We start from the raw sequence: 26,625 nt of genomic DNA on the forward strand, positions 1-26,625 counted from the left end.
TCAGGAAAAACTATAGGTAGTTTTTTCATACCCCACATAATACCCTGTTTAGTGGTACCTGTAGTATCAGCTAAATGTAACGCCTCCTTCATTGCCAAAATCATATAACGTGTGGCCCTACTGGAAAATACGGTTGATTCGTCACCGTCACCACTGGAGTCATCGCCTGTGTCTGGGTCTGTGTCGACCGACTGAGGCAAAGGGCGTTTCACAGCCCCTGACGGTGTTTGAGTCGCCTGGACAGGCACTAATTGATTGTCCGGCCGCCTCATGTCGTCAAACGACTGCTTTAGCGTGTTGACACTATCCCGTAGTTCCATAAATAAAGGCATCCATTCCGGTGTCGACTCCCTAGGGGGTGACATCCTCATATTTGGCAATTGCTCCGCCTCCACACCAATATCGTCCTCATACATGTCGACACACACGTACCGACACACAGCAGACACACAGGGAATGCTCCTAACGAAGACAGGACCCACTAGCCCTTTGGGGAGACAGAGGGAGAGTTTGCCAGCACACACCAAAAGCGCTATATATATATCAGGGATAGCCTTATAATAAGTGCTCCCTTATAGCTGCTTTGTTATATCAAATTATCGCCATAAATGTGCCCCCCCCTCTCTGTTTTACCCTGTTTCTGTAGTGCAGTGCAGGGGAGAGACTTGGGAGCCGTCCTGACCAGCGGAACTGTGAGAGGAAATGGCGCCGTGTGCTGAGGAGATAGGCCCCGCCCCTTTTCTGGCGGGCTCGTCTCCCGCTATTTAGAGAAATTAGGCAGGGGTTAAATATCTCCATATAGCCTCTAGGGCTATATGTGAGGTATTTTTAGCCTTTATAGGTAATCATTTTGCCTCCCAGGGCGCCCCCCTCCCAGCGCCCTGCACCCTCAGTGACTGCCGTGTGAAGTGTGCTGAGAGGAAAATGGCGCACAGCTGCAGTGCTGTGCGCTACCTTTTGAAGACTGCAGGAGTCTTCAGCCGCCGATTCTGGACCTCTTCTGTCTTCAGCATCTGCAAGGGGGCCGGCGGCGTGGCTCCGGTGACCATCCAGGCTGTACCCGTGATCGTCCCTCTGGAGCTTGATGTCCAGTAGCCAAGAAGCCAATCCATCCTGCACGCAGGTGAGTTGACTCCTTCTCCCCTCAGTCCCTCGCTGCAGTGATCCTGTTGCCAGCAGGAATCACTGTAAAATAAAAAACCTAGCTAAACTTTTTCTAAGCAGCTCTTTAGGAGAGCCACCTAGATTGCACCCTTCTCGGCCGGGCACAAAATCTAACTGGAGTCTGGAGGAGGGTCATAGGGGGAGGAGCCAGTGCACACCACCTGATCGGAAAAAGCTTTACTTTTTGTGCCCTGTCTCCTGCGGAGCCGCTATTCCCCATGGTCCTTTCAGGAACCCCAGCATCCACTAGGACGATAGAGAAACAAAGTGTGTGTACATTCACACAATTCATTTATGTTTCATAATCATATACACCTTATACACACAGCCTGAAGGACATTTAATACAATATTTGTAATAACTTTGTGTATTAAACAAAGTTTGTGTACATTGAGCCATCAAAAAAACAAAGGTTTCACTATCTCACTCTCACTCAAAAAAGTCTGTATTTCGGAATATTCCGTATTTCGGAATATTTGGATAGGGGATACTCAACCTGTATTACTATTCTATTATTGTTAATTGATTTGCATACATGGCACACCTGATCTGATAGAAGGTTTATAATTTGCGCATGCGCAGGATTGAATAATCAATGATCTGCGCAAACATTGGCAGTGCGCTCAATTAGCATCCACCTCCCAATGTGTCTTCCTCAGGAAATGATTAATGTTACTTGGTACCATGTGTCTGAGAGCCCATCTGATGACAATGATTTGGTTTATTTCTTTTTAACCTGTGACTGATTACGCAGCAGAATGCAATCTAAAACAGCATCAATTTGGTAAAAATAAGAAAAAAGAAAACATTTAATTACATTTGCCATATAAACACAATTTTATAGAAAAGTTTAATTTTCAAAAAGATTTAGCATTGCCTCCATTTAGGACAGCCAACGGCCAGTATTTTACCATTGTGGCTGGTATTTTATCTTTAGGAAATGTGATAAATCCCCTTCATTAATGTAGCAAAAGGAAGAATTTTGTCAGTATTATGGGCTTGATTCAGATGTGGTTGGAGCTAATATGCTGTATTACTGGTCTGAACTCCGTCCAAGGATACAGTATTGGATTTTCCCCAGCACCATTGGGCAGCTTGTGGCACTCATGATGACGCGCAAGCCGTCTTTCGCAGAAGCCATAAAATCTCTATGCAATGATATGGATCCCTAGCCTCTTCCCTCTGCCTAAAACAGGGATGGGGAACCTTCGTCCCTCCAGTTGTTGTTGAACTACACATACCAGCATGCATTGCTACAGTTTTACTATTTGGCTATACTAAAACTGTTGCAAGGCATGCTGGGATGTGTAGTTCAACAACAGCTGGAGGGCCGAAGGTTCCCCATCCCTGGCCTAAAAGGTGGTGACACGCCTCCGTTTTCACAAACAGAGGCCATCGCCGCCCCCTTCCTGCTCCCAAATGGCATCAGACTGTCAATTACTGATAGTTTGATGCTGTCCCTGCGTCCTGTGTTGCAGGACCTGTTCACTGTAACTTGTGACGCAGGACAGAATAACAACCGGACCTGAATAAAGTACTATATTTGTACCTTTTCAAGTGTTTTTGTTTGTATAAAGTTTTCTTTAATAATTACAAATACACATAATAACATTATAAATAAGTACAATAACCCGTAGAGTACAAATTAGAATATACATTTAAAGGTATTATTTTCATTTTAACCAAAAATAATATTTTTGTGAATTAATTTGACAGAAACAGAACTATTGGATAAATATCACTAATATTTAGGTGAGATAAACCCCTGGAGGCAGGGCCATAGCTAGTACATTCCTGGAGGTATTGAACTGTTGCTTGTAGAGAAACAGTGAAGATGTACTGTAGTCACGTTGTCCATGTAATAATGTACGCATGGTTGACGTTTTGTCACTGGCGACATATTGCAAGTAAACATTATGGTTATCAACTTTCTGAAAATTATGGCATTTTGTCTGCCAGCATGTTGTATGTCTTGATGTAATGACCGAAACCAAAGCAAGGCTATGTGAGTAACGTTCCTAGATATCTGCTGATCTTTGTCCTGTCCTTACGTGTTTAGGTCCCAGTTTTTCCAAGATAGCTCCAATGTTTTGGCAGAGTTACAGTGATATCCAATTAGCAGAGATTTTTCCAGATGTTTCATCATCCGTATTTTTTTACAGGCTATCCAGTTTGGTCACCTGTAAAAAAACAAAACAAGTACATTCTCTCCCGAAAACACACAGGTTCAGTGGAACCTGTGTGTTTTTGGTAGAAACAGGCTGTATCCGGGATTTGGTTTGGAAACAAAATCCCTGATAAACCGCAACAGGGCTAGTGCTGGCTTATCTGAGCTATTAGGAGAGCCCCCGGCGAGACAATTAGCAGTGAAAATGAACCGCAGCTAATTGGGTACCCCCTTAAGTTTTTCATCAACAATGTTGCCTAGACTTTAGATTCTCAAAATTCCAGCACTGAATGGAATGTCCACTGAAAATATTACATTTTCACCTTGTAAGGACATAGGAAGGTGAGGTTGTAATTTATTAATACAGTTGCTCCTTTCATATTGTCCAACTATCAGTGCTCAGAGCTGCTGCCATGGCAAACTGTTGTGGTTATATGTAATAATAATTATAATAATAATAATTATTTTTATATATATATATATATATATATATATAAAATCCTCAATGTGGTCTGGCACTCTCCGCTCCACTTGGGTACTGGCTCAGGTGCCTTCCTCAAAGAGTATGAATCCTGATATATCCACAGAATGATGGAGGCGGCACTCAGAGACTGCGTAGGTAGGTGAAAAAACAGCCCGTGTATTTATTCAATGTTTCGAGGGTCGAACCCCCATCTACAGGAAACACAAAACATTGTGTTTCCTGAAGACGGGGGTTCGACCCTCGAAACGTTGAATAAATACACAGGCTGCTTTTTCACCTACCTACGCAGTCTCTGAGTGCCGCCTCCATTCTGTGGAGATATATATACATATATACCATATAGATATACCTATATAAGACATGTATCTCTTTGCCTGTATACACCTTGATAAGAGAGGGCACAGTCCCGCTGATACATTGGTGATGTAATCGGTATGGCGATGTATCATGCACTTTATTGAATACTATTTGAAGTTCCTATATACATCGCAGTTTTAACTACGGGTTCACAAAACTCATGTCAATAGAAGACTGGGCTTTTATTTTATGAGACTGGTATCTCCCAGATTAAAACATTTTATATTTATAAATCAAATCTGCATTTATTTTGACCCATTACTTTTTTTATTATAATATTTCTAAATATTATTATTACTAATTGTATTAAAATTAATTGGCTGCTATGAGTTCTTGTCTATCCAATCACTTATGATGGTTTTGCGTTTTAAATGACTGATCTGTATAAATGTTCCTGATGAAAACTGTTTTTTCTTTTGATTATTAATACATAAAATTAAAGCATTATATACAGTGTTGTGTCATTTATTGTCATTTTTAATAATGTTAGTTGTGGTTTTATTTACCATGGTAAGGATTTACTTTTGCTCATCCTACCCTGTTAAAATCCTCACCCTGGATAATAACATAAATTAAGTTAAACTTTTTCCAGCCTTATACAGTATTTTGCCTTACAACATTTAACTAATACCACTTCCAGACAGAAAAGTCTGAAAGTCACGGCAATTACCCGGCATTTCAATGCCGGGTCGTTTTGCCTGGACCTGCCTGACCCCCCCCCCCTTCACACAGACATGAAAATTACCTGGTCGAGAACTTCGACCCGGTAATTTGCAGATCAACACGGGTATTTTGTCTGTGTGAAAGGGTCAACCCGTGTCGAAATTCCCATGTCTCCGACCCTGGTAGATTCCAGGGTCGAAGTCCTGGGAATTTCAACCCGAGTCGACCCTTTCAAACAGAAATAAAACCCGTGTGTTTCATGAAGTTACCGGGTGAACTGCTTCACCCGGTAATTTCATTTTCTGTCTGAAAGGGGTATAATGAAGGAAAAAGGCTACAGCGCTGAAGATTAGTAAAAAAATAATAATAAATATAAAAAACTAGAATAACCAGATGGAAAAGTGATCAGTGCCTGATTTAATACTTTGTAAAGCCATCTTCTACTGCCATTACAGCCTTCAGTCTGTTTGGCTATGTCTCTACAAGCTTTAAGCACCTAGGTTGGGAAATATTTTTCTATTTCTCTGACGTCCTAAGTGGATGCTGGGGACTCCGTCAGGACCATGGGGAATAGCGGCTCCGCAGGAGACAGGGCACAAAAATAAAGCTTTAGGATCAGGTGGTGTGCACTGGCTCCTCCCCCTATGACCCTCCTCCAAGCCTCAGTTAGGTTTTTGTGCCCGTCCGAGCAGGGTGCAATCTAGGTGGCTCTCTTAAGGAGCTGCTTAGAAAAAGTTTTTAGGTTTTTTATGTTCAGTGAGTCCTGCTGGCAACAGGCTCACTGCATCGAGGGACTTAGGGGAGAGAAGTTCAACTCACCTGCGTGCAGGATGGATTGGCTTCTTAGGCTACTGGACACCATTAGCTCCAGAGGGAGTCGGAACACAGGTCTCACCCTGGGGTTCGTCCCGGAGCCGCGCCGCCGACCCCCCTTGCAGATGCTGAAGATTGAAGGTCCAGAAACCGGCGGCAGAAGGCTTTTCAGTCTTCATGAAGGTAGCGCACAGCACTGCAGCTGTGCGCCATTGTTGTCACACACTTCACACCTTAGGTCACGGAGGGTGCAGGGCGCTGCTGGGGGCGCCCTGGGCAGCAATGTATAATACCGTTTATGGCTAAAAAATACATCACATATAGCCCTTGAGGCTATATGGATGTATTAAACCCATGCCAGATATCTCAAACTCCGGGAGAAAAGCCCGCCGGAATAGGGGGCGGGGCTTATTCTCCTCAGCACACAGCGCCATTTTCCTGCTCAGCTCCGCTGTGAGGAAGGCTCCCAGGACTCTCCCCTGCACTGCACTACAGAAACAGGGTAAAACAGAGAGGGGGGGCACTTTTTTTGGCGATATTTTATATATTTAAGCTGCTATAAGGATACAACACTTATATAAGGTTGTTCCCATATATATTATAGCGCTTGGGTGTGTGCTGGCAAACTCTCCCTCTGTCTCCCCAAAGGGCTAGTGGGGTCCTGTCTTCGATAAGAGCATTCCCTGTGTGTCTGCTGTGTGTCGGTACGTGTGTGTCGACATGTATGAGGACGATGTTGGTGTGGAGGCAGAGCAATTGCCGATAATGGTGATGTCACCCCCCAGGGAGTCGACACCGGAATGGATGGCTTTGTTTATGGAATTACGTGATAATGTCAGCACATTACAAAAATCAGTTGACGACATGAGACGGCCGGAAAACCAGTTGGTACCTGCCCAGGCGTCTCAGACACCGTCAGGGGCTGTAAAACGCCCTTTACCTCAGTCGGTCGACACAGACCCAGACACGGACACTGAATCTAGTGTCGACGGTGAAGAAACAAACGTATTTTCAAGTAGGGCCACACGTTATATGATCACGGCAATGAAGGAGGCTTTGCATATCTCTGATACTGCAAGTACCACAAAAAGGGGTATTATGTGGGGGGTGAAAAAACTACCTGTAGTTTTTCCTGAATCAGAGGAATTGAATTTGTGATGAAGCGTGGGTTAACCCAGATAGAAAAGTGCTAATTTCAAAAAAGTTATTGGCATTATACCCTTTCCCGCCAGAGGTTAGGGCGCGCTGGGAAACACCCCCTAGGGTGGATAAGGCGCTCACACGCTTATCAAAACAAGTGGCGTTACCGTCTCCAGATACGGCCGCCCTCAAGGATCCAGCTGATAGGAGGCTGGAAACTACCCTAAAAAGTATATACACACATACTGGTGTTATACTGCGACCAGCCATCGCCTCAGCCTGGATGTGCAGTGCTGGGGTGGTCTGGTCGGATTCCCTGACTGAAAATATTGATACCCTGGATGCACTCTGGCATCGAGAGTAAATGCGATGTCCATATCTGCCAGAAGAAGTTTATGGACGCGACAGTGGTCAGGTGATGCGGATTCTAAACGACATATGGAAGTATTGCCGTATAAAGGGGAGGAATTATTTGGCATCGGTCTATCGGATCTGGTGGCCACGGCAACTGCCGGAAAATCCACCTTTTTACCTCAGACCCCCTCCCAACAGAAAAAGACACCGTCTTTTCAGCCGCAGTCCTTTCGGTCCTATAAGAACAAGCGGGCAAAAGGACAGTCATATCTGCCCCGGGGCAGAGGAAGGGGTAAGAGAGGACAGCAAGCTGCCCCTGCCCAGGAACAGAAGCCCTCCCAGGGTTCTGCAAAGCCCTCAGCATGACGCTGGGGCTTTACAAGTGGACTCAGGAGCGGTGGGGGGTCGACTCAAGAATTTCAGCGCACAGTGGGCTTGCTCACAGGTGGACCCCTGGATCCTGCAGGTAGTATCTCAGGGTTACAGGTTGGAGTTCGAGAAGTCTCCCCCTCGCCGGTTCCTAAAGTCTGCTTTGCCAAAGTCTCCCTCAGACAGGGCGACGGTATTGGAAGCCATTCACAAGCTGTTTTCTCAGCAGGTGATAGTCAAGGTACCCCTCCTACAACAAGGAAAAGGGTATTACTCCACGCTATTTGTGGTACCGAAGCCGGACGGCTCGGTAAGACCTATTCTAAATCTGAAATCTTTGAACCTGTACATACAGAAATTCAAATTCAAGATGGAGTCACTCAGAGCAGTGATAGCGAATCTGGAAGAAGGGGACTTTATGGTGTCCCTGGACATAAAGGATGCTTACCTGCATGTCCCAATTTGCCCTTCACATCAAGGGTACCTCAGGTTCGTGGTGCAAAACTGTCATTATCAGTTTCAGACGCTGCCGTTTGGATTGTCCACGGCACCTCGGGTCTTTACCAAGGTAATGGCCGAAATGATGATTCTTCTTCGAAGAAGAGGCGTATTAATTATCCCTTACTTGGACGATCTCCTGATAAGGGCAAGGTCCAGAGAACAGCTGGAGGACGGAGTAGCACTAACCCGATTAGTGCTGCAACAACACGGGTGGATTCTGAATTTTCCAAAATTTCAGTTGACACCGACAACACGTCTGCTGTTCCTGGGAATGATTCTGGACACGGTTCAGAAAAAGGTGTTTCTTCCGGAGGAGAAAGCCAAGGAGTTATCCAAACTTGTCAGGAACCTCCTAAAACCAGGAAAAGTGTCTGTGCATCAATGCACAAGAGTCCTGGGAAAGATGGTGGCTTCTTACGAAGCGATTCCATTCGGCAGATTCCACGCACGAACTTTTCAGTGGGATCTGTTGGACAAATGGTCCGGATCGCATCTGCAGATGCACCAGCGGATAACCTTATCACCACGGACAAGGGTGTCTCTTCTGTGGTGGTTGCAGAGTGCTCATCTGTTAGAGGGCCGCAGATTCGGCATACAGGACTGGGTCCTGGTGACCACGGATGCCAGTCTGAGAGGCTGGGGAGCGGTCACACAGGGAAGAAACTTCCAGGGAGTATGGTCAAGCCTGGAGATGTCTTTTCACATAAATATACTGGAGCTAAGAGCGATTTACAATGCTCTAAGTCTGGCAAAACCCCTGCTTCAGGGTCAGCCGGTGTTGATCCAGTCGGACAACATCACGGCAGTCGCCCACGTAAACAGACAGGGCGGCACAAGAAGCAGGACAGCAATGGCAGAAGCTGCAAGGATTCTTCGCTGAGCGGAAGATCATGTGATAGCACTGTCAGCAGTGTTCATTCCGGGAGTGGACAACTGGGAAGCAGACTTCCTCAGCAGACACGATCTACACCCGGGAGAGTGGGGACTTCATCCAGAAGTCTTCCACATGATTGTGAACCGTTGGGAAAAACCAAAGGTGGATATGATGGCGTCCCGCCTCAACAAAAAACTGGACAGGTATTGCGCCAGGTCAAGAGACCCTCAGGCAATAGCTGTGGACGCTCTGGTAACACCGTGGGTGTTCCAGTCAGTGTATGTGTTCCCTCCTCTGCCTCTCATACCAAAAGTACTGAGAATTATACGGCAAAGGGGAGTAAGAACGATACTCGTGGCTCCGGATTGGCCAAGAAGAACTTGATACCCGGAACTTCAAGAGATGCTCACGGAGGATCCGTGGCCTCTACCTCTAAGACGGGACCTGCTTCAGCAGGGACCGTGTCTATTCCAAGACTTACCGCGGCTGCGCTTGACGGCGTGGCGGTTGAACGCCGAATTCTAAGGGAAAAAGGCATTCCGGAAGAGGTCATTCCTAGACTGGTAAAAGCCAGGAAGGAGGTGACTGCACAACATTATCACCGCATTTGGAGAAAATATGTTGCGTGGTGTGAGGCCAGGAAGGCCCCCACGGAGGAATTTCAATTGGGTCGATTCCTACATTTCCTGCAAACAGGATTGTCTATGGGCCTCAAATTGGGGTCCATTAAGGTTCAAATTTCGGCCCTGACGATTTTCTTCCAGAAAGAATTGGCTTCAGTTCCTGAAGTCCAGACTTTTGTAAAAGGAGTACTACATATACAGCCCCCGGTTGTGCCCCCAGTGGCTCCGTGGGACCTTAATGTAGTTTTGGATTTCTCAAATCCCATTGGTTTGAGCCACTCAAATCGGCGGATTTGAAATATCTTACATGGAAAGTAACCATGCTACTGGCCCTGGCTTCAGCCAGGAGAGTGTCAGAATTGGCGGCTTTATCCTATAAAAGCCCATATCTGATTTTCCATTTGGACAGGGCAGAACTGCGGACGCGTCCTCATTTTCTGCCTAAGGTGGTGTCAGCGTTTCACCTGAACCAGCCTATTGTGGTGCCTGCGGCTACTAACGATTTGGAGGATTCCAAGTTGTTGGACGTGGTCCGGGCATTGAAAATATATATTTCAAGAACGGCTGGAGTCAGAAAGTCTGACTCGCTGTTTATATTGTATGCACCCAACAAGCTGGGTGCTCCTGCTTCTAAGCAGACGATTGCTCGTTGGATTTGTAGCACAATTCAACTTGCACATTCTGTGGCAGGCTTGCCACAACCAAAATCTGTCAAGGCCCATTCCACAAGGAAAGTGGGCTCATCCTGGGCGGCTGCCCGGGGGGTCTCGGCATTACAACTCTGCCGAGCAGTTACGTGGTCGGGGGAGAACACGTTTGTAAAATTCTACAAATTTGATACCCTGGCTAAAGAGGACCTGGAGTTCTCTCATTCGGTGCTGCAGAGTCATCCGCACTCTCCCGCCCGTTTGGGAGCTTTGGTATAATCCCCATGGTCCTGACGGAGTCCCCAGCATCCACTTAGGACGTCAGAGAAAATAAGATTTTACTTACCGATAAATCTATTTCTCGTAGTCCGTAGTGGATGCTGGGCGCCCATCCCAAGTGCGGATTGTCTGCAATACTTGTACATAGTTATTGTTACAAAAAAAATCGGGTTGTTATTGTTGTGAGCCGTCTGTTCAGAGGCTCCTACGTTTGTCATACTGTTAACTGGGTTCAGATCACAAGTTGTACGGTGTGATTGGTGTGGCTGGTATGAGTCTTACCCGGGATTCATTATCCTTCCTTATTGTGTACGCTCGTCCGGGCACAGTATCCTAACTGAGGCTTGGAGGAGGGTCATAGGGGGAGGAGCCAGTGCACACCACCTGATCCTAAAGCTTTATTTTTGTGCCCTGTCTCCTGCGGAGCCGCTATTCCCCATGGTCCTGACGGAGTCCCCAGCATCCACTACGGACTACGAGAAATAGATTTATCGGTAAGTAAAATCTTATTTTTTCCTTGCAGAATAGTTCATCCATCTTCTCTTTAATTCTGACCAATTGCCCTGTCCTTGTTGAAGAGAAACACTTCCACAACATAATGTTACTACTAGTGATGAGCGGGTTCGGTTTCTCGGAATCCGAACCCCCCCGAACTTCACCCATTTTACACGGTTCCGAGGCAGACTCGGATCCTCCCGCCTTGCTCGGTTAACCCGATTGCGCCCGAACGTCATCATCCCGCTGTCGGATTCTCGCGAGATTCATATTCTATATAAGGAACCGCGCATCGCCGCCATTTTCACTCGTGCATTGGAGATGATAGGGAGAGGACGTGCAGCACTCTCTCAGTTTCTGTGTTCAGTGTGCTGCAAATATCTGTGCTCAGTGTGCTGCAAATATCTGTGCTCAGTGTGCTGAAAATATCTACGTTCTCTGCCTGAAAAACGCTCCATATCTGTGCTGCATTGTAGTATAGGAGGACAGTGCAGAATTTTGCTGACTAGTGACCACCAGTATTATATAGCAGTACGGTACAGTAGTCCACTGCTCTACCTACCTCTGTGTCGTCAAGTATACTATCCATCCATACCTGTGGTGCATTTTAGTTGTGCACAGTATATATAGTAGGAGGGCAGTGCAGAATTTTGCTGACCACCAGTATATAATATATAGCAATACGGTACAGTAGGCCACTGCTCTACCTACCTCTGTGTCGTCACGTATACTATCCATCCATATCTGTGGTGCATTTTAGTTGTGCGCAGTATATATAGTAGGAGGACTGCAGAATTTTGCTGACCACCAGTATATAATATATAGCAGTACGGTACAGAAGTCCACTGCTCTACCTACCTCTGTGTCGTCAAGTATACTATCCATCCATACCTGTGGTGAATTTTAGTTGTGCACAGTATATATAGTAGGAGGACAGTGCAGAATTTTGCTGACCACTAGTATATAATATATAGCAGTACGGTACAGAAGTCCACTGCTCTACCTACCTCTGTGTCGTCAAGTATACTATCCATCCATACCTATGGTGCATTTTAGTTGTGCGCAGTATATATAGGAGGACAGTGCAGAATTTTGCTGACCGCCAGTATATAATATATAGCAGTACGGTACAGTAGGCCACTGCTCTACCTACCTCTGTGTCGTCAAGTATACTACCCATCCATACCTGTGGTGCATTTTAGTTGTGCACAGTACTATATAGTAGGAGGACAGTGCAAAATTTTGCTGACCACCAGTATATAATATATAGCAGTACAGTGCAGTAGGCCACTGCTCTACCTACCTCTGTGTCGTTAAGTATACTATCCATCCATACCTGTGGTGAATTTTAGTTGTGCACAGTATTATATAGTAGGAGTACAGTGAGGAATTTTGCTGACCACCAGTATATAATATATAGCAATACGGTACAGTAAGCCACTGCTCTACCTACCTCTGTGTCGTCAAGTATACTATCCATCCATACCTGTGGTGCATTTTAGTTGTGCGCAGTATTATATAGTAGGAGGACAGTGCAGAATTTTGCTGACCACCAGTATATAATATATAGCAGTACGGTACAGTAGGCCACTGCTCTACCTACCTCTGTGTCGTCAAGTATACTATCCATCCATACCTGTGGTGCATTTCAGTTGTGCGCAGTATTATATAGTAGGAGGACAGTGCAGAAGTTTGCTGACCACCAGTATATAATATATAGCAGTACGGTACAGTAGTCCACTGCTCTACTTACCTCTGTGTCATCAAGTATACTATCCAGCCATACCTGTTGTGCATTTTAGTTGTGCGCAGTATATATAGTAGGACAGTGCAGAATATTGCTGACCACCAGTATATAATATATAGCAGTACGGTACAGTAGGCCACTGCTCTACCTACCTCTGTGTCGTCAAGTATACTATCCATCCATACCTGTGGTGCATTTCAGTTGTGCGCAGTATTATATAGTAGGAGGACAGTGTAGAATTTTGCTGACCACCAGTATATAATATATAGCAGTACGGTACAGTAGTCCACTGCTCTACCTACCTCTGTGTCATCAAGTATACTATCCATCCATACCTGTGGTGCATTTTAGTTGTGCGCAGTATATATAGTAGGACAGTGCAGAATTTTGCTGACCACCAGTATATAATATATAGCAGTACGGTACAGTAGGCCACTGCTCTACTTACCTCTGTGTCGTCAAGTATACTATCCATCCATACCTGTGGTGCATTTTAGTTGTGCACAGTATTATATAGTAGGAGGACAGTGCAGAATTTTGCTGACCACCAGTAAATAATATATAGCAGTACGTTACAGTAGGCCACTGCTCTACCTACCTCTGTGTCGTCAAGTATACTATCCATCCATACCTGTGGTGCATTTTAGTTGTGCACAGTATTATATAGTAGGAGGACAGTGCAGAATTTTGCCGACCACCAGTATATAATATATAGCAGTACGGTACAGTAGTCCACTGCTCTACCTACCTCTGTGTCGTCAAATATACTATCCATCCATACCTGTGGTGCATTTTAGTTGTGCGCAGTATATATAGTAGGAGGACAGTGCAGAATTTTGCTGACCACCAGTATATAATATATAGCAGTACAGTACAGTAGGCCATTGCTATTGATATATTACTGGCATATAATTCCACACATTAAAAAATGGAGAACAAAAATGTGGAGGGTAAAATAGGGAAAGATCAAGATCCACTTCCACCTTGTGCTGAAGCTGCTGCCACTAGTCATGGCCGAGACGATGAAATGCCATCAACGTCGTCTGCCAAGGCCGATGCCCAATGTCATAGTAGAGAGCATGTAAAATCCAATAAAAACAAAAGTTCAGTAAAATGACCCAAAAATCTAAATTAAAAGCGTCTGATGAGAAGCGTAAACTTGCCAATATGCCATTTACGACACGGAGTGGCAAGGAACGGCTGAGGCCCTGGCCTATGTTCATGGCTAGTGGTTCAGATTCACATGAAGATGGAAGCACTCATCCTCTCGCTAGAAAAATGAAAAGACTTAAGATGGCAAAAGCACAGCAAAGAACTGTGCGTTCTTATAAATCACAAATCCCCAAGGAGAGTCCAATTGTGTCGGTTGTGATGCCTGACCTTCCCAACACTGGACGGGAAGAGGTGGCGCCTTCCACCATTTGCACGCCCCCTGCAAGTGCTGGAAGGAGCACCCGCAGTCCAGTTCCTGATAGTCAAATTGAAGATGTCACTATTGAAGTACACCAGGATGAGTATATGGGTGTTGCTAGCGCTGAAGAGGAAATTGACAAGGAGGATTCTGATGGTGAGGTGGTTTGTTTAAGTCAGGCACCTGGGGAGACACCTGTTGTCTGTGGGACGAATATGGCCATTGACATGCCTGGTCAAATTACAAAAAAAAATCACCTCGTCGGTGTGGAATTATTTTAACAGAAATGCGGACAACATTTGTCAAGCCGTGTGTTGCCTTTGTCAAGCTGTAATAAGTAGGGGTAAGGACGTTAACCACCTAGGAACATCCTCTCATATACGTCACCTGGAGCGCATTCATCAGAAGTCATTGACAAGTTCAAAAACTTTGGGTGACAGCGGAAGCAGTCCACTGACAACTAAATCCCTTCCTCTTGTAACCAAGCTCCTGCAAACCACACCACCAACTCCCACAGTGTCAATTTCCTCCTTAGACAGGAAAGCCAATAGTCCAGCAGGCCATGTCACTGTCAAGTCTGACGAGTCCTCTCCTGCCTGGGATTCCTCCGATGCATCCTTGAGTGTAACGCCTACTGCTGCTGGCGCTGCTGTTGTTGCTGCTGGGAGTCGATCGTCATCTCAGAGGGGAAGTCGGAAGACCACTTGTACTACTTCCAGTAAGCAATTGACTGTCCAACAGTCCTTTGCGAGGAAGATGAAATATCACAGCAGTCATCCTGCTGCAAAGCAGATAACTCAGGCCTTGGCCTTGGCAGCCTGGGTGGTGTTAAACGTGTGTCCGGTATCCACCGTTAATTCACAGGGAAGTAGAGAATTTATTGAGTTAGTGTGTCCCCGGTACCAAATACCATCTAGGTTCCACTTCTCTAGGCAGGCGATACCGATAATGTACACAGACCTCAGAAAAAAAAAACAGTGTCCTAAAAAATGCAGTTGTACCCAATGTCCACTTAACCACGGACTTGTGGACAAGTGGAGCAGGGCAGACTCAGGACTATATGACTGTGACAGCCCACTGGGTAGATGTATTGCCTCCCGCTGCAAGAACAGCAGTGGCGGCACCAGTAGCAGCATCTCGCAAACGCCAACTCGTTCCTAGGCAGGCTACGCTTTGTATCACCGCTTTCAATAAGAGGCACACAGCTGACAACCTCTTACGGAAACTGAGGAACATCATCGCAGAATGGCTTACCCCAATTGGACTCTCCTGGGGATTTGTGACATCGGACAACGCCACCAATATTGTGCGTGCATTACATGTGGGCAAATTCCAGCACGTCCCATGTTTTGCACATACATTGAATTTGGTGGTACAGAATTATTTAAAAAACGACAGGTGCGTGCAAGAGATGCTGTCGGTGGCCCGAAGAATTGTGGGCCACTTTCGGCATTCAGCCACCACGTGCCGAGGACTGGAGCACCAGCAAACACTCCTGAACCTGCCCCGCCATCATCTGAAGCAAGAGGTGGTAACGAGGTGGAATTCAACCCTCTATATGCCTCAGAGGATGGAGGAGCAGCAAAAGGCCATTTAAGCCTATACAGCTACCTACGATATAGGCAAAGGAGGGGGAATGCACCTGACTATTGCGCAGTGGAGAATGATTTCAACGTTGTGCAAGGTTTTGCAACCCTTTGAACTTGCCACACGTGAAGTCAGTTCAGGCACTGCCAGCCTGAGTCAGGTCATTCCCCTCATCAGGCTTTTGCAGAAGAAGCTGGAGAGATTGAAGGAGGAGCTAAAACAGCGATTCCGCTAGGCATGTGGGACTTGTGGATGGAGCCCTTAATTCGCTTAACCAGCATTCACGGGTGGTCAATCTGTTGAAATCAGAGCACTACATTTTGGCCACCGTGCTCGATCCTAGGTTTAAAGCCTACGTTTTATCTCACTTTCTGGCAGGTCTGCAGAGGTGCAAAGACCTGCTTGTGAGACACTTGTCAAGTCAAGCGGAACGTGACCCATCAACAGCTCCTCCTTCACATTCACCCGCAACTGGGGCTGCGAGGAAAAGGCTAAGAATTACGAGCCCACCCGCTGGCGGTGATGCAGGGCAGTCTGGAGCGAGTGCTGACATCTGGTCCGCACTGAAGGACCTGCCAACGATTACCGACATGTCGTCTACTGTCACTGCATATGATTCTGTCACCATTGAAAGAATGGTGGAGGATTATATGAGTGACCGCATCCAAGTAGGCATGTCAGACAGTCCGTACGTATACTGGCAGGAAAAAGAGGCAATTTGGAAGCCCTTGCACAAACTGGCTTTATTTTACCTAAGTTGCCCCCCCTCCAGTGTGTACTCCGAAAGAGTGTTTAGTGCAACCGCTCACCTTGTCAGCAATCGGCGTACAAAGTTACTTCCAGAAAATGTGGAGAAGATGTTCATCAAAATGAATTATAATCAATTCATCCGTCGAGACATTCACCAGCAATTGCCTCCAGAAAGTACACAGGGACCTGAGATGGTGGATTCCAGTGGGGACGAATTAATAATCTGTGAGGAGGGGGATGTACACAGTGAAAGGGGTGAGGAATCGGAGGATGAGAAGGAGGTGGACATCTTGCCTCTGTAGAGCCAGTTTGTGCAAGGAGAGATTGATTGCCTCTTTTTTGGTGGGGGCCCAAACCAACCAGTCATTTCAGTCACAGTCGTGTGGCAGACCCTGTCACAGAAATGATGGGTTTGTTAAAGTGTGCATGTCCTGTTTATACAACATAAGGGTGGGTGGGAGGGCCCAAGGACAATTCCATCTTGCACCTCTTTTTTCTTTCATTTATCTTTGCATCATGTGCTGTTTGGGGACAATTTTTTGAAGTGCCATCCTGTCTGACACTGCAGTGCTACTCCTAGATGGGCCAGGTGTTTGTGTCGGCCACTTGGGTCGCTTAGCTTAGCCATCCAGCGACCTTGGTGCACCTCTTTTTTTCTTTGCATCTTGTGCTGTTTGCGGACTATTTTTTAACTCGGCCATCCTGTCTGACACTGCAGTGCCACTCCTAGATGGGCCAGGTGTTTGTGTCGGCCACTTGGGTCGCTTAGCTTAGCCATCCAGCGACCTTGGTGCACCTCCTTTTTTCTTTGCATCATGTGCTGTTTGGGGACTATTTTTTGAAGTGCCATCCTGTCTGACACTACAGTGCCACTCCTAGATGGGCCAGGTGTTTGTGTCGGCCACTTGGGTCGCTTAGCTTAGTCATCCAGCGACCTCGGTGCAAATTTTAGGACTAAAAATAATATTGTGAGGTGTGAGGTGCTCAGAATAGACTGGAAATGAGTGGAAATTGAGGTTAATAATACTATGGGATCAAAATGACCGCCAAATTCTATGATTTAAGCTGTTTATGAAGGTTTTTTGTAAAAGAAACCCGAATCCAAAACACACCCGAATCCGACAAAAAAAATTCAGGGAGGCTTTGCCAAAACGCGTCCGAATCCAAAACACGGCTGCGGAACCGAATCCAAAACCAAAACACAAAACCTGAAAAATTTTCGGTGCACATCACTAGTTACTACCAACATGCTACACTGTAGGTATGGTGTGTTTTGGGTCAGATGTATTAACTTGGAGAAGGCATAAGGAAGTGATAAACAAGTGATATGTGCAAGGTGATAAAGGTACCAGCCAATTAGATCCAATATGGAAATTAACAGTTAGGAGCTGATTGGCTGGTGCCTTTATCGCCTTGCACATATCACTTGTTTATCACTTCCTTATGCCTTCTCCAATTTAATACATCTGCCCCAATGTTCTCTCTCTCCAAGTTTTGATAATCCCCCCCACCAAAAAAAAAAGCTTGATTACAATTATTAGTACATTTCCATAAAACAACTTCTGTTCTCCTTTCTTTCCTCATGTACGGTAAGAAATGACAGCAGAGCTGTTGCTCACTAGGGGGCTAATTCTGAGATGGACGTAGCCGCGTGTCCATATGCAGCGGCCGTGTCCATCTGGTCTGCACATGCGCACTGGACACAGTGCACGTGCGCGACCTTACACATTGCGGCCGCATCTAGGTAGAATGTGGCCTCAGTGTGATTGACAGCATCAGACATTCGTGGGGCGGCGGGATGTGTTGAATGAGGGCGTGCTGTCACCATTTTCAAGGCGGCTGCATGGCGTTACACACTGCCACTTGGATTTAAAAAATGGCGGCAGATCACCTGACAGCACAGCCAGGCGTTGCTGTCAGGGGTCAACCTTAGTTTGATGCGTCCGCAATCTAATTGTGGACGTTTCAGGAGGCGGCCTGTCACACATACTGGATGGCCCACAGCATGTGAGGAGATGAACGCAGATCTGTCTGCGTATGCAGCGATCTGCGTCTATCTCTGAATAAGGTCCTATATACAGTACACACTGATCTCTTATCACACATTCCAAAACTCTTCAGCTCAAGGGGGCTGCAAAGGGGGTTTGTGACTGTAGCAAATCACTATGAAATGAGTAGAGAGAGATCTGTCCTAGTTCTGCAGCCCCCTCTGTATTTCTTTCTTGGTATCTCTCTGGCAGTTGGAGACAGGTGCCCAGTGCCTCCAATGTCTCTGGGAGTTACACCACTGGATCATGTGCTATGTTTGATTTTTGCCAAATATTAGTGTTTGAAGTTCAGCAGGAAAAGATTATCTTGGTCTCATCAGATTGTTGCCAGATGCACAGACTGACCAATCTCAGCCATATAGACTTGTAAGTACTTCACTTCATCATTGGTGATTGATAGTGTGGTGATTGCTCTCTAATTGATTCATTGGATATTTAGAGGAAATTTCCCAGCACCCACTCAAATTTGGACATGGCTGTAATGGCACGTGCCCCAGGTGCCGGATTTGTGGGGGTGCTGAGACGGTCGGAGAAAAAAAGCGGGAAGCCCGCCTATTTTCAAGATGGGGTGCCGATATGTCAGTATGTGTATGAATGGTCAGTGGCACTGCCTACAAGCGCTGGTCAAAGCAGCAGCAAGAGGGAGAGTGGGCTTTGCCAGACAGGTCAGTTAACACTCTCCCTCTTTGGCAACTATTATAATATGTGCCGTCAGTAAGTGTTACGCACACCAGTGCCAACAGGAGTATACCGGTGTGTGAACAGAGAGGGAAGCGAAGCAAACAAACTCACAGATAGTGTAACATAACATACACAGGAGGTGATGGAATAACTAATAAACACAAAGTGAACGGAGAAGCCCAAAAGGCTCAGGAATTGGGTGTCTCCCTAGTGTCAGGAATGCTCAGATGGAATAGAGCGGACACTGAAGCGATGTGTAGTGATTTAACATGTGGAGCACCTGAAATGATGTTGCTAAGAGCAACAGGAAAAACCCCAAAGGGTTACCAACGGGTGTGGGAATAAACTCCTTGGTCAGAGATAGAAATATAGACACAAGGAGAGTATCCACAATCCTAACCCCCACTTGCAGGGCACAGGTTCAGCTTACTGCCACTAAACTGACACCTGGACGCCCTGCACAGTGAGGGAGGATTAAGCAAGCAGGTCTGAGAGTACAGCCGCAAACCTGCTGGGTTCACAGAATAGCAAAAGAACCCCAGCAGGTCAAACAACTGACTCCAGTCTTACTGCTAGGTCCGGATTGGCAGAATGAAGTACCGAATCCCAAGGCCTATTCGCAGTAAGCAACAAGTAAATACAAAGTCACACAGTACTAGCTAACTCTCTGGAACTGACTAACAAACAAAGATTCAGCAGCATTTGCCTAGCCTGAGAGGATGGTTTATATAGCAGGTGCTGTCCACGCCCCACTCAGACCTCACAGACTGTGAGCACAAAACCAGCGCCGGATTCCCTGCCGTGCACAGAGCCTGTAACCACTTCACAGTAAAAACCCGGACTGGAGTATCAGCTGCGCTCAGGTTACTTCGCTAACACTTGCCTCCCGGTTGCCATGGCGACGTGGAAGCACAGAGCAGGAGATCCTAACAGTACCCCCCCTCTGACGAGGGGTCAAAGAACCCCTACCACCGGGTTTATCGGGGAACTGCGAGAAGAAAGAGCGTATCAGTCTGGGGGCATGAAGATCACAACTGCGCACCCACGACCGCTCCTCCGGGCCATACCCCTTCCAGTGCACCAAAAATGACAGCCGACCCCGAACCATCTTGGAGTCAAGAACCCTTTCAACCACAAACTCCCTCTGACCCCGTATCAGAAGAGGAGAAGGTCTTCCACTGGAAGAAGGATTACTAACCGCCAGTTTTAAAAGGGAACAATGAAATGTTTTATTGATACCCAATGAACGGGGCAGATCTAACTGAAATGCCACCGGATTGATAACCCTGGTGATCTTATAAGGGCCGATGAACCGGGGGCCTAACTTATGAGATGGCTGTCTCAACTTCAAATTCTTGGTGGACAACCAGACGAAGTCTCCTAATTTGAAGCTGCAGGGTCTTCTCCGCTTATCAAAAACCCTTTTGGTCACTAATGACACAGACACAAGGGCTTTCTTTACTTTCCTCCAAATACCCCTAAGGACTGAAACAACAGAGGAACCACCAGGCGTGGAATCCAGGGGGTCAAAAGAATTGGCCTTAGGATGATGCCCATACACACAAAGGAAGGGAGAGATCCCTGTAGCAGAGTGAGCCGCGTTGTTATAGGCAAACTCCGCCATGGACAGATGAGCAACCCAGTCAGTATGACACTTGGAGACATAACACCTGAGGAACTGCTCCAAGGACTGGTTCACCCTCTCAGTCTGCCCATTAGACTGTGGATGGTAGCCTGACGACAAGCTCACAGAAATCTGGAGATCAGAACAAAATGCCCTCCAGAATTTGGCCACAAACTGGGATCCACGGTCAGAGACCACATCAAGTGGCAACCCGTGGAGGCGCACAACATGCTGCATAAATAACTCAGACAGGCGTCTGGCCGATGGCAACCCAACCAGTGGAACGAAATGCGCCATCTTCGAAAACCTGTCAACGACAACCCAAATGGCTGTCATCCCCGAGGATTTGGGCAAGTCCACCACAAAATCCATGGAAATGTGGGTCCATGGCTTAGACGGAATAGAGAGTGGATGTAATGGGCCGACAGGAACCCCTCTAGGAGTTTTATTTCGGGCACAAACGTCACATGCCCGAACCCACTGATCCACATCCCTAGCCACCGAGGGCCACCACACCGCCCTAGACAGCAACTCCCGAGTTCTGGCAATACCCGGATGCCCTGCCGACCTCTTGGCATGGAATTCCAGGAACACTCGCTGTCTTAACCTAGGAGGCACAAACAAGAGACCTACCGGAAGGTCTGGAGGAGCCTGCTCCTGTGCTCTAAGGACTAATGACAAGAGGTCCTGGGTAATGCCCACTTTAATACATGATGGGGACACAATGGGCAATGGCTCCTCGGTGGTCTCTTGAACTGGAGCAAAACTCAGCGAGATCGCATCAGCCTTGATGTTTTTTGACCCAGGGCGATATGTTATCAAAAAATTAAAGCGAGCAAAAAACAAAGCCCATCGTGCCTGCCTGGCATTGAGCCGCTTCGCTGACTCTAAATATGCCAGATTCTTATGGTCGGTGAGAATTGAGACCACAAACTTAGCCCCCTCAAGCCAGTGTCTCCACTCCCCGAGTGCATCCTTTATAGCCAACAATTCCCGGTTACCCACATCATAATTCATCTCGGCAGATGAAAATTTACGGGAAAAGTAAGCACAGGGGTGAAGGCGATTATCAGACACCCCCATCTGAGAGAGCACTGCCCCAATACCTATCTCAGAGGCATCCACTTCTACCACAAAAGGACGCTCTGGATCTGGGTGTCGCAGCACCTTGGCCGAGACAAATGCCCTTTTGAGACGGGCAAAGGCCGCTTTGGCCTCACAAGACCAGTGAGCAACATCCGCCCCTTTCTTAGTGAGTGCCACCAAGGGGGCCACTATAGACGAAAATCCAGCGATAAACCGTCTATAAAAATTCGCAAAGCCCAGAAAACGCTGAAGCGCCTTCAAACTAGTGGGCTGCACCCAATCCAGGACTGCCTGTACCTTAGAACCCTCCATTTGGAAACCTTCTGAGGAGATAATATACCCTAGAAATGCGATTTGCTGGACTTCAAACTCGCACTTCTCCAGCTTCGCCCCAAGCTGGTGGTCTCTGAGTTTCTGGAGGACTAATCGTACATGCTTCCGATGTTCCTCCAGGGAATGAGAGAAGATTAGGATGTCATCTAGATAAACAACTAAGAATCTATCCAAATATTCCCTGAGCACATCGCTCATGAATTCCTGGAAGACTGCCAGGGCATTAGAGAGCCCAAAAGGCATCACCAAATATTCATAATGCCCTGAGTGGGTATTAAAGGCAGTCTTCCATTCATCCCCCTCTCTTATTCGGATTAGATTGTAAGCACCGCGTAGGTCAATCTTAGAAAAAATGGTGGCAGTACGAAGCTGGTCAAACAAAACCGAAATGAGAGGCAGTGGGTACAAGTTTTTAATCGTGATACGGTTCAATTCCCTGAAGTCGATGCAGGGTCGCAACGAACCGTCCTTTTTACCCACGAAAAAGAACCCCGACCCAACTGGGGACTGTGAGGGTCTGATAAATCCCTTAGCCAAGTTCTCCTGAATGTACTCTGCCATAGCCTGAGTCTCAGGACGTGACAGGGAGTACAACCTGCTCTTGGGAAGCTTAGCATCCGGCAACAAATCAATGGCACAGTCATAGGGGCGATGGGGAGGTAGTACCTCCGCAACTTTTTTGGAGAACACATCCGCAAAATCTGCATAACATCCTGGCAATCCTGGCAAACTTAGCTGCGAGAGCCTGACTGGAAGGCTCAAGCAACTCCTGAAACAATCACTACCCCAACTAAGAATCTCCCCAGAGACCCAGTCAAATTGAGGGTTATGGGCCCTTAACCAGGGTAACCCCAAAACCAATGGGGCAAAAGAACAGACAGTCACATAAAAAGACAATTTTTCAGAGTGTGTGGCTCCAATAAACAAAGGAATTTGGCTGGTGCAGGAGGTAATTTTACCCTGGGACAATGGTTCCCCGTTTAACCCACAGATCTCACTCTCTGATGCCAAAGGTACTGAGGGAACAGAGTGTTCCAGGGCGAATTGACGGTCCATGAAAACCCCATCGGCCCCACTGTCAACAAAGGCCTCAGTCTTGACAGTTTGACCGAGGATCTCCAAAGTCACCGGAATGAGAAAAGTCTTTTGGGGAAATTCTGACTTCTGGCCTGACAGGATATTTCCCTTCACCCTCAGGCCCTGAAGTTTTCCGGCTTTTCTGGGCATGATACTACAACATGACCTTTATTCCCACAGTACAAACACAAACCCTGCTGTCTCCTCCACGTCTTCTCACGCGAGGAGAGGCGGGTAGCCCCAATCTGCATAGGCTCCTCGGAATATTCCTCAGAGTCTGAGGTTCCCTTGGGAAAAAAGGAAACTGCGGTCTCCCTTTCAAGCCTACGCTCTCTCAGCCGTCTATCCACCCGGATGGATAACTGCATGAGCTGATCTAAGCTATCAGGCGAGGGATATTGTACCAGTTGGTCCTTTATCTGGTCAGAAAGGCCCCTTCGGTACTGGTTTCTCAGGGCTGGGTTATTCCACTGGGTATCATGAGCCAACCTCCGAAACTCCGTACTATAAACCTCAGCTGGCCGTCGCCCTTGCTTAAGAACCGTAATCTGAGCCTCGGCTGAAGCCATCTTGTCAGGGTCATCATACAAAATGCCCAGTGCCGTAAAAAAAGCATCAACACTTTTAAGCGACGGACAGTCAGGCTGTAACCCATATGCCCAGACCTGTGGGTCTCCTTGTAGCAAGGAAATCACCATGCCCACCCGCTGAATCTTCGACCCAGAAGACTGGGGCCTAAGCCTGAAATATAGCTTACAGCTCTCCTTGAAACAAAAGAACTGCGAGCGATCTCCAGAAAAACGATCCGGGAGATTTACTTTCGGCTCCTTAACCCCTGAACTTGCCGCTGCTGCTGCGGGAGCTCCGCTAGCGGCCTGCGGGGTGTTCATTTTAATGGACATCTCATTAAATTGTCGAGTCAGGACCTGCACCTGATCGACCACCTGTTGCAAAGTATTTTGAGGGGTATGCTCCATATTCCCACAAAATTTCAACAGGAGTAAGGCTGCTGAATAATATGTTACGCACACCAGTGCCAACAGGAGTATACCGGTGTGTGAACAGAGAGGGAAGCGATGCAAACGAACTCACAGACAGTGTAACATAACATACACAGGAGGTGATGGAATAACTAATAAACACAAAGTGAACGGAGAAGCCCAAAAGGCTCAGGAATTGGGTGTCTCCCTAGTGTCAGGAATGCTCAGATGGAATAGAGCGGACACTGAAGCGATGTGTAGTGATTTAACATGTGGAGCACCTGAAATGATGTTGCTAAGAGCAACAGGAAAAACCCCAAAGGGTTACCAACGGGTGTGGGAATAAACTCCTTGGTCAGAGATAGAAATATAGACACAAGGAGAGTATCCACAATCCTAACCCCCACTTGCAGGGCACATGTTCAGCTTACTGCCACTAAACTGACACCTGGACGCCCTGCACAGTGAGGGAGGATTAAGCAAGCAGGTCTGAGAGTACAGCCGCAAACCTACTGGGTTCACAGAATAGCAAAAGAACCCCAGCAGGTCAAACAACTGACTCCAGTCTTACTGCTAGGTCCGGATTGGCAGAATGAAGTACCGAATCCCAAGGCCTATTCGCAGTAAGCAACAAGTAAATACAAAGTCACACAGTACTAGCTAACTCTCTGGAACTGACTAACAAACAAAGATTCAGCAGCATTTGCCTAGCCTGAGAGGATGGTTTATATAGCAGGTGCTGTCCACGCCCCACTCAGACCTCACAGACTGTGAGCACAAAACCAGCGCCGGATTCCCTGCCGTGCACAGAGCCTGTAACCACTACACAGTAAAAACCTGGATCGGAGTATCAGCTGCGCTCAGGTTACTTCGCTAACACTTGCCTCCCGGTTGCCATGGCGACGTGGCAGCACAGAGCAGGAGATCCTAACAGTAAGTGGTCCTGCTTTGCCTCGATAATGGACAAAGCATGCCCACACAATTATCGATCTCATTAGATGCATGTTAATATATTTCCTCCTGTGTGCCCAATGGCTGTGCACATGTGCGACCTCAGGTCACACAGCTGGCACAGGGGTGGTAAGTATCACTGCTGCCTGGCTAGCAGTGTTACTGATTGTAGGGCCAGCTGTTTTTCAGAGCAGCTGTCCCCACATCCGGCCCCTGATGATGACTAGGCCCCTTAAATCCCTGACGGTGCCCAGCATGAGATTTTTCCAGTAGCAGATTTTGCAATTTAGCAGAATCTGCTATTTAAGCTGAATGAGGACATATGGCTTTTATTTGTGAGTCGTGGTCCTGCTACTGCTCTTGCATGACTATTGCGAAAACCAGGGCGAAACACTCAGGCCTCTTTTGTAACCGCACATGCATCTTCTTGCTCTGAGTCTAGATGTCTCACCTCTAAAACAGGCAAATCAGTGCACAAATTAACACTAAGGGGTCAATTCAATTAGGAGCATGTTTGCGAAAGTGAGTTTGTTTCATGAAACTCACATACATCGCACAAATGTGTGCACCTGAGAAATGGGAGATGCAATTAGAAATGCCAATTTGCAGTACTCGCAGCGATATCTGTACAAAATGCGGCCCGGGACAAATGCATGAAACCCAGAAAAGTGTCAACTGAGATAGTAGGGCCATATACAGTAGTAGGCAGATAAGGGAAGAACTGGAGGTTTTTAAAAGGTGTCAAATGGATGACTTTCTCTTACGTCCTAGAGGATACTGGGGTTCCATTTAGTACCATGGGGTATAGACAGGTCCACTAGGAGCCATGGGCACTTTAAGAATTTGATAGTGTGGGCTGGCTCCGGAGGAGCCGGTCACGCTTATGGAAGCTCCGGAAGAGTTTTCTGCTTTTATTTTTCTACTTGTTATTTTCAGGCAGGACTGGATAGCACCAGCCTGTCTGCTTCGTGGGACTTAAAGGTGTGGGAACGGCCCAACTTCTTGAAGGGTTAATGGTCCCATTCCCCGCTGACAGGACACTAGCTCCTGAGGGAACTATTCGCAAGCCCCACCACGGCGAGCGTACATACCCGCAGGAAAGAAGAGTGGCGAGTACTAAGCCGGCGTGTCGGTTAGCGGTTCGCCAGCTAATATGGCGGCATGAGGGTACGGAGACGCACGGCTTCTAACCGAGGCGGATTGTGTCTCCAGACTCGGTACATAACTGCGTCTCAGTATACTGTACACAGTACCCAGACTGGCAATCAAAGCCTTAAAACGGACCTGTCTCCATTTTAAGCACAAAATTACCTCAGCCAGTATAAAAAAAGCGGGAAGACCGCGTGCCATTGAAGGGGCGGGGCTTCACTATGAGCGGATCCAGCAGCTCACCAGCGCCATTTTCCCTCTGCAGTGGACA

This window comes from Pseudophryne corroboree, chromosome 3, assembly GCF_028390025.1.
Source record: "Pseudophryne corroboree isolate aPseCor3 chromosome 3, aPseCor3.hap2, whole genome shotgun sequence".
Lineage (NCBI taxonomy): Eukaryota > Metazoa > Chordata > Amphibia > Anura > Myobatrachidae > Pseudophryne > Pseudophryne corroboree.